This window comes from Narcine bancroftii, chromosome 10, assembly GCF_036971445.1.
Source record: "Narcine bancroftii isolate sNarBan1 chromosome 10, sNarBan1.hap1, whole genome shotgun sequence".
NCBI lineage: Eukaryota > Metazoa > Chordata > Chondrichthyes > Torpediniformes > Narcinidae > Narcine > Narcine bancroftii.
In genome coordinates this window covers 20,273,469-20,292,489 of record NC_091478.1, presented here as the reverse complement: position 1 = coordinate 20,292,489, position 19,021 = coordinate 20,273,469, and the positions used below count along the sequence as shown (strand labels likewise).

Sequence of the window (19,021 nt, the reverse complement as noted above, 5' to 3'; positions counted from 1 at the left end):
GTGGTAGAACAGAGGGATCTGGGAATAAATATGTAATTCCCTGAAAGTGGCATCACAGGTGGATTGGGTTGTAAAGAACTTTTAGTATATTGGTCTTCATAAATCAAAGTATTGAGTGCAAGAGTTGGGATGTGATGGTAAAGAAATACAATACATTGGTGAGGCCAAATTTGGAGTACTGTGTACAGTTTTGGTCACCTAACTACAGGAAAGATCAGTAAGATTGAAAGAGTGCAGAGAAAATTTACTAGGATGTGGCCTGGTCTTCAGGAACTGAGTTACAGGGAAAGGTTAAACAGGTTAGAACTTTATTCTCTGGAGCATTGAAGAATAAGGGGAGATTTAATAGAGGTATTTAAAATTATGAAGGAGATAGAGTAAAATACATTAAATTTATCATAAGCTTTGTGCCAATAACAAATGGCCTTCTTGCAGAAAATTAGGTAACTTGAGAATGCTTGAAGATCATAATGTGAAAGTACTGATTTATTTTGCAACAAGATGAATCTCCAACAAAGCAAAACTGACATGAATACAGCACCTTTACCTGCCATACATTTCAGAGAGATGAAAAATTGAATATGAACAACCAAAGATTAGAAAGATAGCAAAAAGGCTGATTTTAAAGCATGGTTCCAAGAGGAAGAAAAATCTATAATCTATAGATAGATTATATTTGACCAAAGGTGGTCTGAAAGGTGCATGATGGTGCACAAGAAACCACAATGAGTTAATTAAACAGCATGTCAGGGCTGAAAGAAGTTATGGTGATAAGGAAGTTCAAAGTCCAGATTTGGGGTGGCACACTTAGTACCTGTATAGCGGTTAATGCAACAGCACCATGACTAGGATTCGAATCCAACGCTATCTAAGGAGCTTTCACGTTCTCACCCCTCTCCCCATGTCCGCATGCATTTCCTCTGGGTTCTCCATTTTCTTCCAACCATTCAAAAACATACCCAAGCTCATGGGCCGAACAGAATTGTTACTGTGCTGTGTGTCTACATTTTTAGAATGTAGAGACAAGGATGAATATTTATGTTGAGGAGGTAAGAAGGCCAAGTGGGGCAAAGAGAAACATTGGTTGTGGATCAGATAGCAATAGCAGAAAAATTTGAAGTTTGTGGGAAAGCTCATGCACAACTCGAGAATGAGAATTTTCAAAGGCGAGGGACCCCACTAGAATTATAAAATTATTCTTGTATTAAGAGAATTTGATCCAACTAGTGTGAATCCAGCTGGGAAATTACAATCAAAAACATACTGTGATACAGCACACACTATTATATCCAAGGTACAGCTGCTTTAATAAGTGTTTTATACCTCAATATGTCTTCTCATAGGGAAGCTGTGGTATTATAGACACTACAGGTAGTAAAGGCGACATTTTGCTTTATTGATGACATTGTTCTAGGTGTCCTTGTCAATTTCATCTGAGTTTTCAAGGAGAGAGATATACTCTTTCTCCTGTATTATCATCCTTCTCCATACAGAGCATGAAATTCACAATAAAAATGAAATGCAGCATTTTTGTTTCATCATGTGGACATTTGCTCTCACAGTGAGAGGTTCTTCCAGATAACAGGAACATTCAAACATTTGAAGCCAACCCCAGCTTAATACCGTTGAGGCTGCAAGGTCAAAGAGGTGTAATATTTAGTCACAGACTTCAGAAAGAAAAAATCTGAAAGTCAAAAAGAAATTTGAAAAGAATGCTTCATGATTCATAGGGATATATTTCAGCAGTTGGAAAGATGTGGGTCTGTATTTTCTTTTCATCTGAAAACTCATTGTACAGCATTTTATTACTAATTTCAGAATTTTATCTGATTGGCATTTCAAGCAGAATAGAAATCCACATGTTTATGTGACCCACAAACTATTATAAAGCATGGTTAATGGTAGGATTCTTAACAGTGTGGAAGAACAGACACCTTGGGGTCCAAATCCATACATCTCTCAATGTCATCACACAGGTCGATAGGATAGTTAAGAAGGCGTACGGTATGCTGATCTTCATTAGTTGGGGGATTGAGTTCAGGAGTCATGAGGTAATGTTGCAGCTCTATAAATCTCTGGTGACACCACAGAATTTTGTGTTCAGTTCTGGCCATCTCATTATAGGAAAGATGTGGAAGCAATGGAGAGGGTGCAGAGGAGATTTAACAGGATGTTGCCTGGATTGGAAACTATGTCTTACGAGGCAAGATTAGCAGAGCTGGGGGCTTTTCTCTTTGGAGAAAAAGAGGAGGAGACTTAATAGAAGTCTACAAGATTATGAGAAGCATAGACAAGATACACAGTCTGCACCTTTTTCCCCCAGGGCAAAAGTAGCCAACACCAGAGGTCATCTGCACAGAGTGAGGGGAGAAAACTTGAGGAGAGCAATCAGGGGTACTTTTTTTAATGGATTGGATTGCAAAGGGTGGTGGTAGAGGTGTGAACTCTAGGCCCATTTCAGAGACTCTTAGACAAGCACATGGATGGAAGAAACTAGAGAGTTATGAGGAAGGGAGGGTTTCGTGTTGGTTTGGATACGTTTAAGTAGGTTAGCACAACATTGTGGTCTGAAGGCCCTGTACCGAGCTATAATGTTCTATGTTTTATGTTCTAATCTCAGAGCTACATTTCCATTGAAAGATTGAGTAGATGGACCTTTTGACCATCAATCCTTCTGATTAAACACAACCTCTAAAATGGAGGGAGAAAATGAACTGGTAGCAGAACTAACTCTTCTTCCAAGGTGCCCACTAATGGGCTTGTGCTATATTTCCATACAAAGACTTTCAAATTTATGACCTTATTTCTCTGGAAGCACCATTATTTACATAAAAGCACTCTCATGTACCTTGCATAACTAATGTTGTAACAAGATCTATGACAGCACATCAAGCATGCAGATACTGTGCTGTGTCAGATTGCATTTAGTTATGTGCATTTTAGAAAATGCACGTTACTTACTTGGGACTTGGCACACAAGCAGAAAAGTGCACAAAAGCCTAAATTGCCACATGCAATCTGATCCTTTTGTATTGTATCACATGGTCCTCAGGTAGGCTTTCACACGAGTTTGGGGGATTTCATCATACCCAAAATTTTACACATCAACTCCTTAACAAGTGGTAGATCATATGGCATTTATTATTTCACAAAACATGCAAAGTGGCATAGTTTCCAGCAAGGATATGATTGTAGTTTTCTGCTGCCAGGTACCTGAATAAGCTGCAAAACATATCAAGCTGTTCAAGAAAGACAATTTTTGTTTGGAGAATTAAACAAAATGCCAGAGGAACTCAGCAGGTCAGAGAGCATCTCTGGAGGGAAAATGGACTGTCGAGGTTATGGGTCAAAAGTCTACTTTAGGGAATTTGTTCTCATCTCAACTTTAGCCAGGTTTTAATGGTCTTGGTACTCCAAGTGATGTCAACAAGACCATAAGATGAGGGAGATGATTTAGGCCATTCAGCCCATCAAATCTGGCTGTGATCAGAATGGTGGAGCAATGTATTTTTCCTCAACCCCATTCTTGTGAGTCAGTGACCTGAAATGTCATCTTCTTTCCCCAGCCAGGCAATGCCAATCTCCAACAAGTAGCCAACGCCATCTGTCCCTGGCACTCAGTCACCTAACCATCACTGAGACCCAATCAATCACATCCTGGATGCTCACTATTGGCTAGAAATTCAGCTAAGCCAACCAAACACTTATTTTGCCTCCACAGTCCCTCAGGATATAAAAAGATTTGCTTCCACTTCAAGAGCTATGTGTGCTCTTCCACAGATGGAGCAGAAGGTACCTCAAGTTAGAGTTCAGATTTACTGTCAGAGTTCACAAATGATATCACATACAACCCTGAGATTCTTTTTCCTGCAGGCCAGGCAGTTATCGATAATATAGACTGTACTCAAGAAAATGATCCAGAAATACAAATAGAGAAAGAAATATAAACAAACTGAAAAAGCAAAAATAAATATTCAGTGATATATAATGTGCGGGCCTTGTGCTATCCCTCCTGATGCTTGCGATCCTCAAACGCATGACCACATGAAGTGAAGAAGGTTCATTCAGGTGGTACAGAGATTATCAAGGCCATGCATCAGGAGCGCATGAAGATGGAAGGAGTGGACCATCTCAACATAACCAACCACATCTTCTCCCATCAGAGGAAGGACACCCTATCTTTTCATCAGCCACATCGCAATCCACAAATTTTATTGAATGGCACAGTGAGTTGGACCTGCACCTGATGTTCGAGAAATTGATCAATGGTGCCCTCAATCTTGAGGGACAGAAGTTGATGTCCCAGCCAAAGGAGCTTTTTTTTTTACTTTCAGAAAAATCAGCCAACAATCTGCTAGATAAAGCAGGATGTAGCCTTAGAGATGGCACCCTCAGGTAAATTGGGTATCTGGGGGCGAGTCAGAGCTGGAGCAGGACACACAGCAAAGTTTTTTGTATGCAAAAACATCCATTAACACAGTAAACAATCTGTTCAAAGAGACAAAACAGAGACTGTAGAAAATTACCCTTGTAGCATAACTTCACAAGTCCACTTGAATGGAAGACAGAAATAATGATGAGTTTATTGTCCTACACATTGTACATATGCATTGAAAGTCTTACTTTCTGCAGCCGAACAGGTACTTGTAAAGAAAGATTATAATAGTAAACTAATAGAATTAAATTTAGTTGCATTAGTAAAACATGCCCAGAGAGACAGACATGCACTGTGGGAAGCGCTGAAGCCACACACTGGGAGAATTGAAAGCTGTCAGGAGTGCAAGAGCCCCACATTGAAGCCGATGGACTCATGGAGAGCGCACCCACTGTTGTCAACCCGTCTTTGCCAATCTGGAGAACTGAAGGCACACACTGGGTCAGTGGAAGAGCCCAGAGCGCTGAGGTTGTAGTGTCAAAAAGATGGCAGTTAGTTGGACAGCTGCCAGTCAAATGGTCGGTCTGTGTGTGGGTGCCAGCAGGAGGCGGAGTTGCTTCGTACACAGGTGCCAGCACTGCCGTGAGGAACTATCAGTCGGTGTGCTCACCCAGCAGCTTCAGTTAGAAGAAAGGAGACAGAGCTGCTTTGTCCGCAGGTGCCAGCACTGTTGTCCTGAGAGCAATTTGTGACACTATGACTCCCAGAGTATGTGTGTCCAACCCGTGCTTCTCCATCAGAGAGCAGCACCAATCTTCAAGGATTCACATCACCCAGCACAAACTCTGTTCTCGCTGCAACCATCAGGAAAGGTACAAGACTTGGACCACCAGGTTCAGGAACAGCTGCTACCCCTCCACCATCAGACACCTCGACAATAAACTCAATCAGGGACTCATTTCTGGATTCTTACTTTTGCACTTTTTTTTCTTTCTATATTGCAGTTTGTTTAAATTTCTTTATTTGTATATGTTGTGTACATTTGCACAAGGAATAAGAGGTAATTCTGCCTCGTCTGCAGGAGCCCAGGACACCATGGTTAGCGTAGCAGTAATTGTAAAGCTGTTACAGCCTAGAGACCTGGTTTGAATCAGGTGCTCTCTGTAAGCAGTTTGTATGCTCTCCCCATGTCTGTCTACAAGATTTACTCCAGTTTCCTCCCACCCTTCAAACATGCAGGGATTAATGTAATTGGGCAGCACAAGCTTGTGGGCTGAAAGGACCCATTACCGTGTTGCATGTATAATTTTTTTATTATTTAAAAAAATAATCTCAGGGCTGTATATTGTGTCATGTATGTTTTTCAAACCTGAACTTTGAGGTGATGAGATGAGTTTATTGTCATACATCGAAGCACAATTTGTAAATGAACCAAAATTCTTCCTGCATGGGTTTGTTAAACACACCGATAAAGAATAAATACAAATTAAATTATAAATGAGAAATATAAAAGGATAGATAAATGTTCCCAGTTGCAATCAGTGCAATAACATGTGATGTTACAAGAGTGCAGACAGATCTTTGGTCCTGGAGTAGCAAAGTCAAAGAGGCTCAAAGTAAAACGTTTGATCAGTAACTTCAGATATTTCAAATACTCCTTCAAGTGCCCCTCTCCTCATCTCAAAACCGTGCAAAATTAACCCAGAAACTCATCCTTCTGGCCAGAGTTTTCTTTAAGAATGCAGAGAAGAAATTGTTTTTCCTTTACTCCCAGCCACTTCAATACAATTCAATATTCATGTCACTTTAATTGTGTGTGGAAATTAAAGTAATCCAAGTGTGCTAAATAATTGATCCATTAGCACCATAATTTCTTGTTTAGTAAATTATTCGAATGCTAAGATCATTAAGGCTTTAAACTGATTTTGTGTCACCATCTCTCAAATTTCCTGCTGGAAAGCAAAATCAAATTTGAAAAGAACTTAATTTGAATCACATTTCTTAATTTAATTTTCTGTAATGCGGACCATCATCCTCTCTCTCGTCAGACACCGTAACTCAGTACATGGAAGAATTGCTTCCATTTGTTAAAGCCCCATGAGTTTTATCACTATTTACTTGACTATAACCAGAGATGCCCATTTAAGTACTTGGGGAATAAGGAATTCATGAAGTCCAAAAACTAGTTTTAAATTTAATCAACCACAAATTGAATTTTGGTGCAAGAGGGAAGTTTCAGAAGTACTTTGAGCATTAAGTGGTTACCAGGATCTTTCTGCTTCTTCTAAACATCTGGATTCTAATGAGCTAATTAATAGTTGACAAGCAACCAAGCAGCAACTAGTGATGTGGCAGGGAGTTCTGCTTTGCTCAAGGACCATCTCTCACCTCAAATTTAAGCCTACCTCTTCCTACATGAATGCAAAATATCTTAAAACTCCAGTTCAGCTGAGACCACCAGTGTCCTCATTGTCTTGGACAATAATCATCCACAAATCAAATCCATTTGTGGGATCTTCCTATGTGAAAACTGGTTACATTACCAGTGGTGGCTACATTTCATGTTTTGGAAATCCTCAAAGAAATGTTCAAGATATTGTAGAAGTGCATCTTTTTTTCCCTCCCAATCTTGTAAACCGGTGAAGTGGCCAACTTTTCCTAAAGCCACGTTGGTTCTGTGTCTCTCCCCTGTCAAAAGGAGAATGCACAATAGCACTTCTCTTCTTGAAGGTTACTGCAGCGTGTGCGTGGTACACAGGTGTTTCTTTGAGTAAATGTCATTGACTTTAGTTTCATTGGAGAATCACTTCTGGCTTTTATGGCTGTCTGTACAGCTTCAACTGAACAACTAATTAAGACACCACTTGTCCGCAGAATCACCAACAGCAATGAGGAAGTGTACAGGAGGGAGATAGAGCAGCTCCGAGTGGTGTCACAACAGCTATCTTGCAATCAAAGTTAGCAAAACCAAGGAGATGATTGTGGTCTTCAGGAGAGAGTCAGGGGAACACAACCCAATCCTCTTCAAGGACTCAGTAGTGGAGAGGGTCAATAACCTCAAATTCCTGGGTGTCATCATCTCCAAGGATCTGCCCTGGTGCCTCCATGTTGATGCAATCACAAAGAAGGCCCACCAGTGGCTATACCTTGAGGTGTGAGGAGACTCCATACATCACCGAAGACTCTCAAACTTCATAGTGTACCATGGAGAGCATTCTGACTGGTTGCATCACTGTCTGGTATGGAGGCTCCAACTCTCTGGACAAGGAAAAACTCAAGAAGGTTGTTAACTTGGCCTGCAACATCACAGGCAGCAGACTCCACTGAGGACATCCATGAGGCAATATCTTTATATATTTAAAAAAAAAGATCCTCTATCCTCAAAGACCCCCACCACCCAGGCCATGACCTCTTCACTCTACCATCAGGAAAAGGTACTGCAGCCTAAAGACGACTACTTAGTGGCACAACGTCAGCTTCTTCCGCTGCCATCAGATTCCTGAATAATCAATGGATAAAAGACACTACTTAGCTTTCCATGCACTATTATATTTATTTTTCATATTCTTGTTGTAAGATGGTTCATAATATGAATGTTTGCACTGTGATGTGGCCACAGAACACTGAATTTCGTGACTTGTTCACGACAATAAATTCCGATTTATCCCCTCATTTTCTTCTATTATTGCTCAACAAGACCACCGAATGAAGATCCAGCAGAAAACCCATATTCATATTCTTAGAACATAGAACATGACAGCACAGTGCAGGCCCTTCAGCCCACAATATTGTGCTGACCTACTCCGTAACAATCTAATCCTTCCTTACCTCAGGCATGACTTTCTATTTTTCTGACATCCATGTACCCAACAGTCTTCTGAATGTCCCTATTGTACCAGCCTCCATTACCTCCATCAGCAATATATTCTATTAAAGATTTATTTATTCAAAATAATTTTGCTTTTTTTGAGTAATTGTCAATTAGATTTAAGCTTTCTAATACCGGTAGTCTTTTTTTTTTAAAAAGACTATTTGCAATTTAGAAATTTTACTCAAGCCCCCTAACCATCCAGCACAGGGGGTGGGGGAGGCTTACCAGCCATGAACCTTCGTGCTCAGCTGTCTCGCTTCCCCCATGCCAGCCGGCTGCACATGGCCTGCAGACACCAGGATGTTGCATTCAGCGGGCAAGTGCCCTTTCTGCCCTTAATTTGCCCTCCATTTGGGGGTGTAGGGGTGGCACTGGACGGAGAACAGAGGGGTCATAAGCTGGACTGTCTGGTCTAAAACTAAATGTCTGGCCACACTACTCAGCACCCCCACCAGGATTCCATGCCTGGGGGTTGATGAGAGACCACATAGTCCCTGAAGGGGTTGATGGCGATCTAAAAGGTTTGGAGACCACTGGTCTAAATTGAATGCTTTTCATAGAATTGCAGACTCAAATATCCTTGATACACTTTTTCATCTACAATTTGTTCACAGCAGACTATTATCACATATTTTTATTGATTTATTGGATTTAAGAATAGCTCCAATGGTTAAGATTAAAAATGATTGGGAGTGTTATCTTAATACATCTTTTACAGATGAGGATTGGTATTCCACGTTTAGTTTGATCAATGAATCTTCATTTTGTGCAAGGCACCATTTATTACAATTCAAGGTAATATACAGAATACAAATGCCTAAACTCAAATTATCCCATTTATATGCAAACATTGATCCATTTTGTGAAAAGTGTACAATTTTTGAAGCCTCATTGTTTTGGGAATGACTTAAATTAGGAGGACATTGGGAGAATATTTTTCAGTTTTTGTCAATGAATTTTAAGATCAAATTAGATCCATGCCCTGTTTGGTTTTTCGCGTGAACTGGATAAACTTATTGCCATCTCGAGAGAAAGTCTGAGCTATCAGCTCGTTGATATTCAGACAAGCAGTTTTAATGAAATGGAAAGATGAATTTTCACCGACTCGTGCACAGCGGCTGCACGATGTAATGACATAATTAAATTAGAGAAAATTAGGTGTAATAAAGATAAGAAGTTTCAGTTTGAAAAGATATTGGGCCATTTAGGTGATATGGGTTCTCTAGTGTTGATCCGTCCGTCTTCTAGAGGTCACGACTTGATCCACCTTTGAATTTTTCTTGATTAGTGGGAGAGGTTAGATTAGGATTAGTTTTAGGTTTTTTTTCTTTTGGGTAAATGGATTCAAGGGGTTTAATTATGATTATCCTAGATGATTATTTTTTAGATACTATATTAAGGTAATAATGATGCTTGTTATAATATTTTTTAACTGATCTATAATCATTTTAACGAACAATCACATTTAACAATTAGGGATGAAATTTAAACTTCATAATTAAAGTTAATGCACAATGCAATATATTACATTGTTTCACTATATTATTAACTTGTACATTGATTATCATGTTAAACTGGTTTCTTTTTTGGGTTATTGTACATTTACCAACATTACATATTATGTACTAATCATTTATTAATTGAATAAATCATGGTTTTTATATTTTAGGTAAAATATTCAAAAAATCTCAAACACCCCACCCAAGGTTACCCGGCAAAACCGAGACACGAGACCAGACCCACCCTGACCTCTGTGGTCCACATGAAAGCACACTGCAGCCCACAAGTGGGCCATGGCCCATTGGTTGGGAAATTATTGGTTCAGGATGTAACAGGGGACTTCTCTATTCTCAGCACTGAGATCTTGTCAGACACACATCAACCAAAAGGAGTGTCTTGTATGTGGAGGTGAAGCTAAAAAAACACTATTTAATATTCATTAGGGATCCTTGCAATTTCCTGTTCACCAATCCTCCTTCCAGAATCAGCCAACACCAGCAAAAATAGATGACCCAGATGAGAAAAATAGATCTTGTATTTATGTAGTGTTTCTTTTAACCCTGGATTGCTTCAATGCACTTTTCACCTTGTTAAAATCTTGTACTAAGTCACAGCAGTGCACCACCTTTACAACCCATGAAAAGCAAGAGAATATAAAGCAAGAATGTGAAAGAGTTTAAAAAAGCTTTGGGGAGGCAGGGGCGCAGATAATGAGAAAGATAAAAGGAGTTAAAGACAAACACACTGAAGCTGATAAATAAGCAGAAAGGAACAAGTTACAGGACAAGAAAGGTGATTGTTTTTCACTTTTCACCAAGAGATTAAGTTGTGTAAACTCTGAAAGTGTATGGAACTGGCAATCACACGGTGGGCTGCACTTGTAAATAAAGGCCATTTACAAATGAGTGTTTCCTTGAGCTTCACATATGGAGCTCTAATTTGCTACAAAAATGTTGGATGCAAGACCATTTTTCTTCTAAAGTTAGAATGTCTTCAGAGCATTGCCTGCCCTTGCATGTCGAAGGCTGCAAACTGCAATATTTTAAGCAGTGAGGGAATAAATTTTCAAATGCAAAGATGTGGTACAATGGGAGCCAACAGAGCTTCATAATCACAGCACATTCTAATACATAACCTAAAGTAATGCAAAATAGATCTGAATTCATCTTCTACTAGCATCTATCGTACCCTGCAGTTATTCTTTATCTTTTACTATTTCAATTTCCTTTTTGCAATATCAGATTTATTTTTTATTTTGTCCTTGTGGATATCATCAGCTTGGGGATGTAGGCTTGTTCGGCATTTTCTTCAACAGCAGTGGTAGTCAAGCATTTTAAACGTGCCTTCCACGTGCCGAGGAAGGTTTTAACATGCGATCCGAGGAAAGTGGGAAAATCCCTTCCAGTTAAATTTCCTTGTGTCTACAAAGGGGCAATAAAAACAACAACCTGCTGGCAGACCTCAGCAAGTCGAGTGGCATCAGTGGGAGAAAAAGAATGGTCCGTGTTTTGGGGCTGAATCTCCCGTACAATGCTCTCTCTCCAGGACATTGTAACACTATTTTTTTTAAATAAACATACGTCTTATTGTCCAAATGAAAAGTCTGCCATTCTCCTGCCACTGATGCAGGAAGACCCACCGAGATCCTCCAGCAGATTGCTTTTGTGCTACAGAGAACAGCGTCTGTGGTCTCTCAGTGGAGCATTTCTTCAGTCAAAAAGTGGTCAGTGCTGAAAGATGGTGCATAAATGAACAGCTTCCACCCAAGCTACCAGATTTAATAAATTTGAATGACACTCCAAAGCACACCATTTCCTTCTTTTAAAGATTTTCATTGAAAGAAGTGCACATCAAAGTGAAACTCAAAATCTCTCTTCACAGCTTCATGAGACATTTTGGTTTTGATTCCTTGAGCATTTTCTCAAAATGCTCCAACTTCCTCGGCGTTCCAAAATCCTCAAGAAGGATTCCCTCACCTAAAGGATAACTTCTCTTACACAGCTGCTTCACCATTCAATGCGACCAGCTCTGACTTGAGCAATCCCCTGTACGATCCCCAATATCTCTAGATACCTTCAACATCCAAAGATCAACTGAGTCTCCACAGCACTCTGGAGTAGAAATGCCAAATATTTACCACCCTTTCCATAAAGAAATTTCTTTTAATCTCAGTCCAGAATGATCAACAAATTATTTTCAGACTACAGCACATGGTTCTAGACATTGCAGCCATGGGAGACATCATCCATTCATCTACAAGTTAAGTTCTGTCATTGTTTAGTTTATTCCAATACAAACACTGGAGGAATTCAGCTGATCAAACAGTGCCCTTTATATATCAAAGATATATAAATAGCACTTCAGCATTAAGCCTCTCATCAAAGTATTAACAAAATGGGGTGGGGGGGGGGCATGAGGATAAGCACAGTCCCAAAGGCAGGAGGAAATAGATGGATAAGGGAGGGAGGGCACTTCAGCAAAAAGTTGGAGGCAGGGGATGGCAGTTCTGTGAATGGAGAGATGTTGGAAAGACAGAGGGATGGGAAAGAGGGAAAATGCATTAACAGAAACTTCCAGCACCAAATACTTATTTTTTTTTAAATCAACCATCTCAACTTCACCACTATTCCCTCTCTTATTCCAATCTCACCTCCTCTGAACACTCATTTCTTGTAATGTAGAGGATCATGTGGCCTCTCCATCTGGAACTTGATAGGAATATGGATTGTGAAGGCTCACATAAACTCTCCATCTAAAATCTAGTCACGTCACCTGCCAAACAAGATTGGACTCTACCTATTTATTAGGGCACACCTGAACTGGCCCCTTTAAATAACTCAGTGATTACCATTAGCCCTTTAAATTACTCTTTGATGACCATTGGTTCCTTTAAATCACTCACTGATGACCATTGGCCCATTTAAATCACTCACTGATTACCTGAGCTGGACTTCCCAGCTTACTGCACTTTAAAAGTCCACTATGTGCAGTTGACTGATCTCTCTATTCCTTAGTGCTGACTATAAATGCTGCTCTACACCAGGTCATTCCCTATGAACATTGCTGGAGGAATCGATGGTAAGGTAAGCACTGTACTTAGAGTGGGCCTGTAATATTATGTGGGAATATTTAGTAATGAGCGGTATCCCATTAGTACATGGAATTGGAAGTATGTGTTGAAGTCCTTGTCTTCTATGAGTGTTCAACAACCAAATATTACTGCATTTGTGTAATAAAGGGAGTAGCCAACTACTGGTATCAGAGATTGCAGTATCCAATGTGAATGCCAATATTATTATGGTATCAAGAGATGTTTTGTGTCTTCTCTGTCATGGTTTCTCTGAGTGTGTAATAAAAATCATCCCTTGTTTGTCAGCCTATGCCTGAACTCCCTTCTCTGTGAACCCACTGAACGTGGCTTAAATTTCATGTAACAGCCTTCTATTTTCTCAACACAAATCCCAATCTATCTTTTTAATTTCTCCGGCTTCTGCTAACCTCTACACTGTTTACCTGCTGTGTTTCTCCAACATTGTGTTTTTTACTTCAATTATGATGTCTGCAGACTTTTGTATTTTACTCACAGTTCCAAACTCTAGATTATAGGGTCATCTGTTCTTATGGGACAACCACCTCCCTCCATCCCAGTTATCAATCTGATACATTTTCATTGCATTCTGATTTCCTATTGTTACAAACTTTAAAAAAAAAAAAAACACTTTTTGGTACTGTAAGGTAAAAACATCATGAGATGGGACCGGAGAAGGAGTCACCCAGTACTAAGGAGTAACAGAATGCAGATGTGACCTTGTACACTCAAGATAAGCTTTGCACTAACAAGAATGATGTGCAACAGACTAACAGAAGGATAGCAACAGTTTATTCATTGGACAATGTCATGGTATGATAATTTACTAAGTACGTATCCTGAGGTATAAAAAAAACACCACTTCCTGATAACGGCAGAATGCGCCTTCTCCAACTAACACTGTTAGTTGCAAGTGTTACAATCTGGTAATAAAGAACAAAGAACCTTGATTTTGACTCAGTCTGGTGTCTGACTCACTCATTCATGAACAAAGCAGACCTAACAATTCCAACAAAAGAACAGCAATGGTAAATTCAAAAGACTTTATTAAACCATTAATACCATAACATTTCCTACTTAACTTTAAATTTAACTCTAAATTCAACCCCAATGTGTGCACGTGTGTGTATTAAAGTCCAAGGCTATCACAGTTTAAACTTGATTCTGAAAGTCACTTTTATTCAGGATCTTTTTAAATTGCAGTTCAGATGTAATTATGAAGTACTTTTAAACATTATATTTTCAGATTTTTTTCCACTCATTATTCTCTTGAGCTGTCCTTCAGATAAAACTGGAGTAGTGATGACCATCTGGGCACAAATGAGAAGTGGGCTTACTTATTTAAAAGCCACTCATGTTGTATCTCCTGTGAATAAGATAATACAAGTCCTGTCTTTCCAGGAGGTTGTTTTCTGTCATCTACAGTTTTCTTGAGAGTCATGGAGTTTCCTTCCATGATGAGGCTGCACTCTTTATTTTCAAAATTGGAAAGTCGTTTCCAACCTGAACCTCTACTTTTTGAAATCCACTTCTCTTCTGTATTCTTCTTTTATTAGGGAGTAACACAACAGCACCTATTCTGGTAACTGTTAGAAGGGTTTTTCACAAGGTTCCAATTCCTGTGTGAAACAGGATCTGACTTCTGAACTGATCAAAAATGTCTATTTGATAATATAGTTCTCCAAGTCATGTGAAATTTACATCATTTGAGATAATTTCAGTTCTTGGAAGCCATTTACTGAAATCTTTAACAGTTTTAGTTTCATTTTGGTAAAATTTCTTGCCTTTCCAAAGCCACTCCATATCCATAACCTCTCATCTCTGTTCAAGAGACTTAATTGTTTTTAAGAACCATACTTGGTATTTGAGTTTCAATTAAGAACACTTCTGTTCCATTATGGCTCTGCTTTCCCCATGTGTCGACTCCAAGGATGAATGCCCTTTCTGATTACGATGATTCTCTTTAAATGTGCTGTGACCTGTGTGTGACACTGTATCAGCCACATCTAACTTAGTAAAAATGCATATACAATATTTTAACTCTACTGGGACATTTTCTTGTGAAATATAGCTTAACATTAACCTAATTATTAATATTAACACAGAACCATTATGCTATCCATTAAATGCATCTATGTGAGGCGCTGCTTGAAGGCAGCCAACATTATAAAGGAACTCCATCACCCTGGTCAAAACCTCTTCTCATTGCATCCTTTGAGCAGATGCAGAAGCACCTCCAGCAAGCAGTTTCTTTCCAACAACCATCAAGCTCATGAATCTCCTCTTCTAATATTAAACATGAACTGCTCCAATGCTGTAAAAGAATTCCTTGCACTATTGCAATATCATTTTATTTGCACTAGGATAATTATGAATATTTATTTTTTCTATTTATTGGCTCTTAATTCAATTAGTATACCATTGTAGTTGGTTTGTGGTTTTTATTTTTTTAATAACCTGTTCAGCCACAGCAAGAAAGAATTTTGGTGCATAGGTACATCATACAATATATTTGACAGGAAACTCATTATTATGCGTTTAAGATGAGAGGAAGGAGTTTTTAAGGGAATTTGAGGGGAAAGTTTTGTTTTAGAGAGTCATTATTATGTTGAACTCTACCATAGAGGGTGATGGAGTTGGATACAATCACTATATGAGACAATTATAAAGGCAAGGTATAGAATGATATGGCTTTGATTCAAGCAAATGAGATTAGTATGGACAAGGTGAACTGTGTGGGTTGAATGGCTTGTTTCTGTACTGTACAAGTCTATCAATCTGTGACTAAGTACTCACCATCCTGCACGCACTCTCGGGCAGAGGAGGGAGAGGGACTGTAACTGCATTAATGATGCAGCCATTTCATCTGGTCTTCTCATGTCCAAGAAAATGTTACTTTGTTCACCTGGATTTCTATTTGCCTGTCGGGAGTGGGTAATATTCTGCTACATAAGATGGTATTAAGCTCCCATCTCTATCCAATGATCATTACTGGGGTTTGAGGTTTGGGACCATGCGAGTCCTGTAACCATAACACTGGCTCCTCTTTGGTATTAAATATATCCTTTTTTCTGTTCTCCTTCCTCAAAATGTTACTCCAAAACAGTAAACATTTTAGATCATTTACTTCCAGCACCAAATACTTCCGGACATTCCAGTGCCCTCAACCTGGCCTGATTAAAAGCAATTCTTTTGTCCAGTACCAGTAGCTCCTTTTACCTTTTTAGCTGGGACTTCCTTCCTTCTTAGCTGCTCCCCCTGCAGCTCCTTTTCCATCTGCAGCTGCTCCACTTCTCTCTGTAGCTACTCCCCTCTTATTGTTAACTGCTCCTCCCCACTCATCGAAGGCCAATTTAATTTGAAACATTTCTTTTTCTGCTTCAAGAGCTGTCACATCAACCTGAACCTTTAAAAGTGTAGATGCAGTGCTTGAAACTCTGGCCCCTGCTCTGGAACTCCTCTTGCTTCTGCTTCCAGCATTTGATGCACTAACACAGGTCATATTTCATCCTCTATCTCAGATGTCATCTTAATATCTGACTTTGTCTCCAATCTAGATTGCCCATCCTCACCATCTTGTAGCACAGCTTCAGCTATTTTCATGTGGCTGATTTTAGTTTCTCTTGATGTTTTTCCAGTTATTCTGTGGGATTTACACTCCCATCAGCTGATACCTTCTCTTTCTATTGAGTCATTCTGTCTTGAAGAGTAGTTTACTTCCACTTGTATCTAATTGCCACCATTGCAATTCATCATGTTCTGTGACCTTCATCTTCTCGACCTGTAGCTCCTCGGGTGCCTCAGCGGTGGCTGCCATATTATCCATTCAGCTGACTATTGCACTCGTACATGTGTGCACAACAATAACTAAAACAGTCCTCAACGGACAGGCAGCAGTTTCTCCAAACTGTTCTAACTTGCGATAAGCACACAGGAGTCCTTGGGTAAGGCTTACGGCTCTTCAGTGGCCTTGGTGATGCTGTTAACGACTGTGCCTCTGAGTTCAAAAAGCTCTAAACAGCCCATATGATCCAGTCCAAATTCCAGATCCAATTTTCTATTGTCTTAAATTCTGTATTTTATTGATTAAAAATTGTACCGGCTATTTTCATTTACTATCACTTGGAGAATATTAGAATGTGGTTGTCTCTGAATCATTAAAACAAATTGGTACTAAAGTTGAGTTTTCTAGTTTAAACATTGTTAACTTTATCAGTTGATATACATTGTAACAAGCCATTAAAAAATTTTAGAAGGTGCTAAAACTTTGTTAAACGGTCAATAAAATTGTCAGAACAAAATTCCTTCCATTTGTAGAACAAAGGAAACTAAACTAACGTGTCATCTCTGACAAGCCATAAGATGTTGGCTCAAAGATGTTGCTAAGAAGATGCTCAAAAGTGTATGTAAACAACAAAAGCTGAAAACAGAATTTGCTTTCAACTTGCAATTCATTTTAAGCCTTGCACCTCCTATTGGATTTTTGCCCTTTGATAGTTTAACAGTGTAAACAGAATTGACAGACAAGTGTTTCTAGTAACTTAATCAACATCAAAATTTATGCACAAAATCTAAAACCTGTCAATTTAACACTAGGTGCCCTTTTTATTGCTCTCTTCAGAGAAGAAGAAAAAATTTAAAAGTAAATTTGACTGAAATGTGGTATTAGACTGGATGTTTGTTATCAGAGCCAGTACCATTAGGCTGAGGAATAGTTTCTTCCCACAGGCAGTGAGAATGCTGAATGACCAAAGGAACTGCTCACACTAACCATCTGAGACTCGCATTCATAAAACAAAACTTTATTTGTATATATGAAGACTTGTCTTGCATATGTATTGTTTGTATATGTTGCGTCTGGTTGCTTCTGTGTCTTTTGCACAGAGGTCCATAGAACATTATTGCATCAAGTTGTACTAGTGGCAATAAACTGGACTTGACTTGATAATGTTGAATTTAATTAGACCATAAAAATTTTCAGTAGCAAGAGAAACCCAGAATGAAAGCTGAAGCTAATTATAAATTCTCAGTGTCCATCCTGGTAAAGGTCTTAGCCCCTCCTACATCTCATGGAATCGAAGAATTGTACAGCACAAAACTAGTCCTTTTGGGCACCTTGTCGATGCTGGCCATGTCTACCTGCATTTTGTTGATTTGCCTGCATTGGGCTTCTATCCCTCACTGCCTTTTCTACTAAGTACTTGTCCAAGCAGCTTTTAATTGTGCTTTCCTGATGCCTACAAGGATTCCCTTCATGGGATTCATCACAACACTGTTCCACAAATTGCAGTTGTTCAGTATGACACACATTTACAATTGTTTACTGTATGGTTTTGTTCGACCTTGCTTTGAATTAATTGGGAATATTACAAACCCATGTTATCAGCAAAGTGAGGCACCAAAAACTCACAAGTTTATAAATCCTGATACGAATATTTTTCCCATTCCTTCTAGATTCTGCCTCAGTCAGTGATTGCTTTCACCACCAGCAAATTCCCCCACCAAGTCACAATTCATTCCGACCATAGCTTCAGTATCACTGAATCTAAATTCTCTGCTTTATTCCCTAATCGTATTCCAGGAGTGCCTCCTCCACTACACTGACACTGTTTCAAAAAGGTAGTTGGGACCAACCTCTCAAGGGCAATCTTCCTGACAGAAGAAGAGTATAGCTGGGGTGGGATGGGTCTTTTAATATGTTGACTACTTTTCTGAGGCAGCTAGAAGAATGAGTTGATGGAAGGAAGGGAGGTTGTGGCATGGGCTGAACTGCATTCACCTCACTCTCTGGTTCTATTCAAGGTCCCAAAAAACTGCAATCTCTTACGAGGCAGTGATGCTCCTCGACAGGATCTGTTTGATGGTGCAGTTGTAAAAGTTGGTGAGGGGATATACGGGACATACCAAATATCTTCAGGCTTCTGAGGAAGTAGAGATATTGCTGTGCTTTTTTTGGCTGTCTTGTCAATGTGTTAGGACCAGAGGAGGTTACTGGAGATGTGTATACCTTAAAACTGGGGGTGCAAGTTAGCTGGATTTGGAAGATTCAGTGATTATGCCATTGGGTTGTGGATTACCTAGATGGAATATCTGGTACTATTCCTCTAGATTGCCCTGGGACTCACTGGTGAAGGCTGAGGTAGACAGGTTGCCATGGTAATGGGAAGGAGAATTGAAATGGCAAGCA

At 39.4% G+C, this 19,021-nt stretch overlaps 1 long non-coding RNA gene across 1 annotated transcript in view; it reads right to left on the bottom strand.

Moving 5' to 3' along the window:
* The window catches only part of LOC138744263 (uncharacterized), a 136,974-nt gene extending 120,844 nt beyond the window's left edge, over nucleotides 1-16,130 (bottom strand). The window contains exon 1 of the long non-coding RNA XR_011345414.1: nucleotides 16,054-16,130. This is a non-coding gene — a long non-coding RNA (uncharacterized lncRNA). The remainder of the gene's footprint in view (nucleotides 1-16,053) is intronic.
* Nucleotides 16,131-19,021: the final 2,891 nt, after the last annotated feature.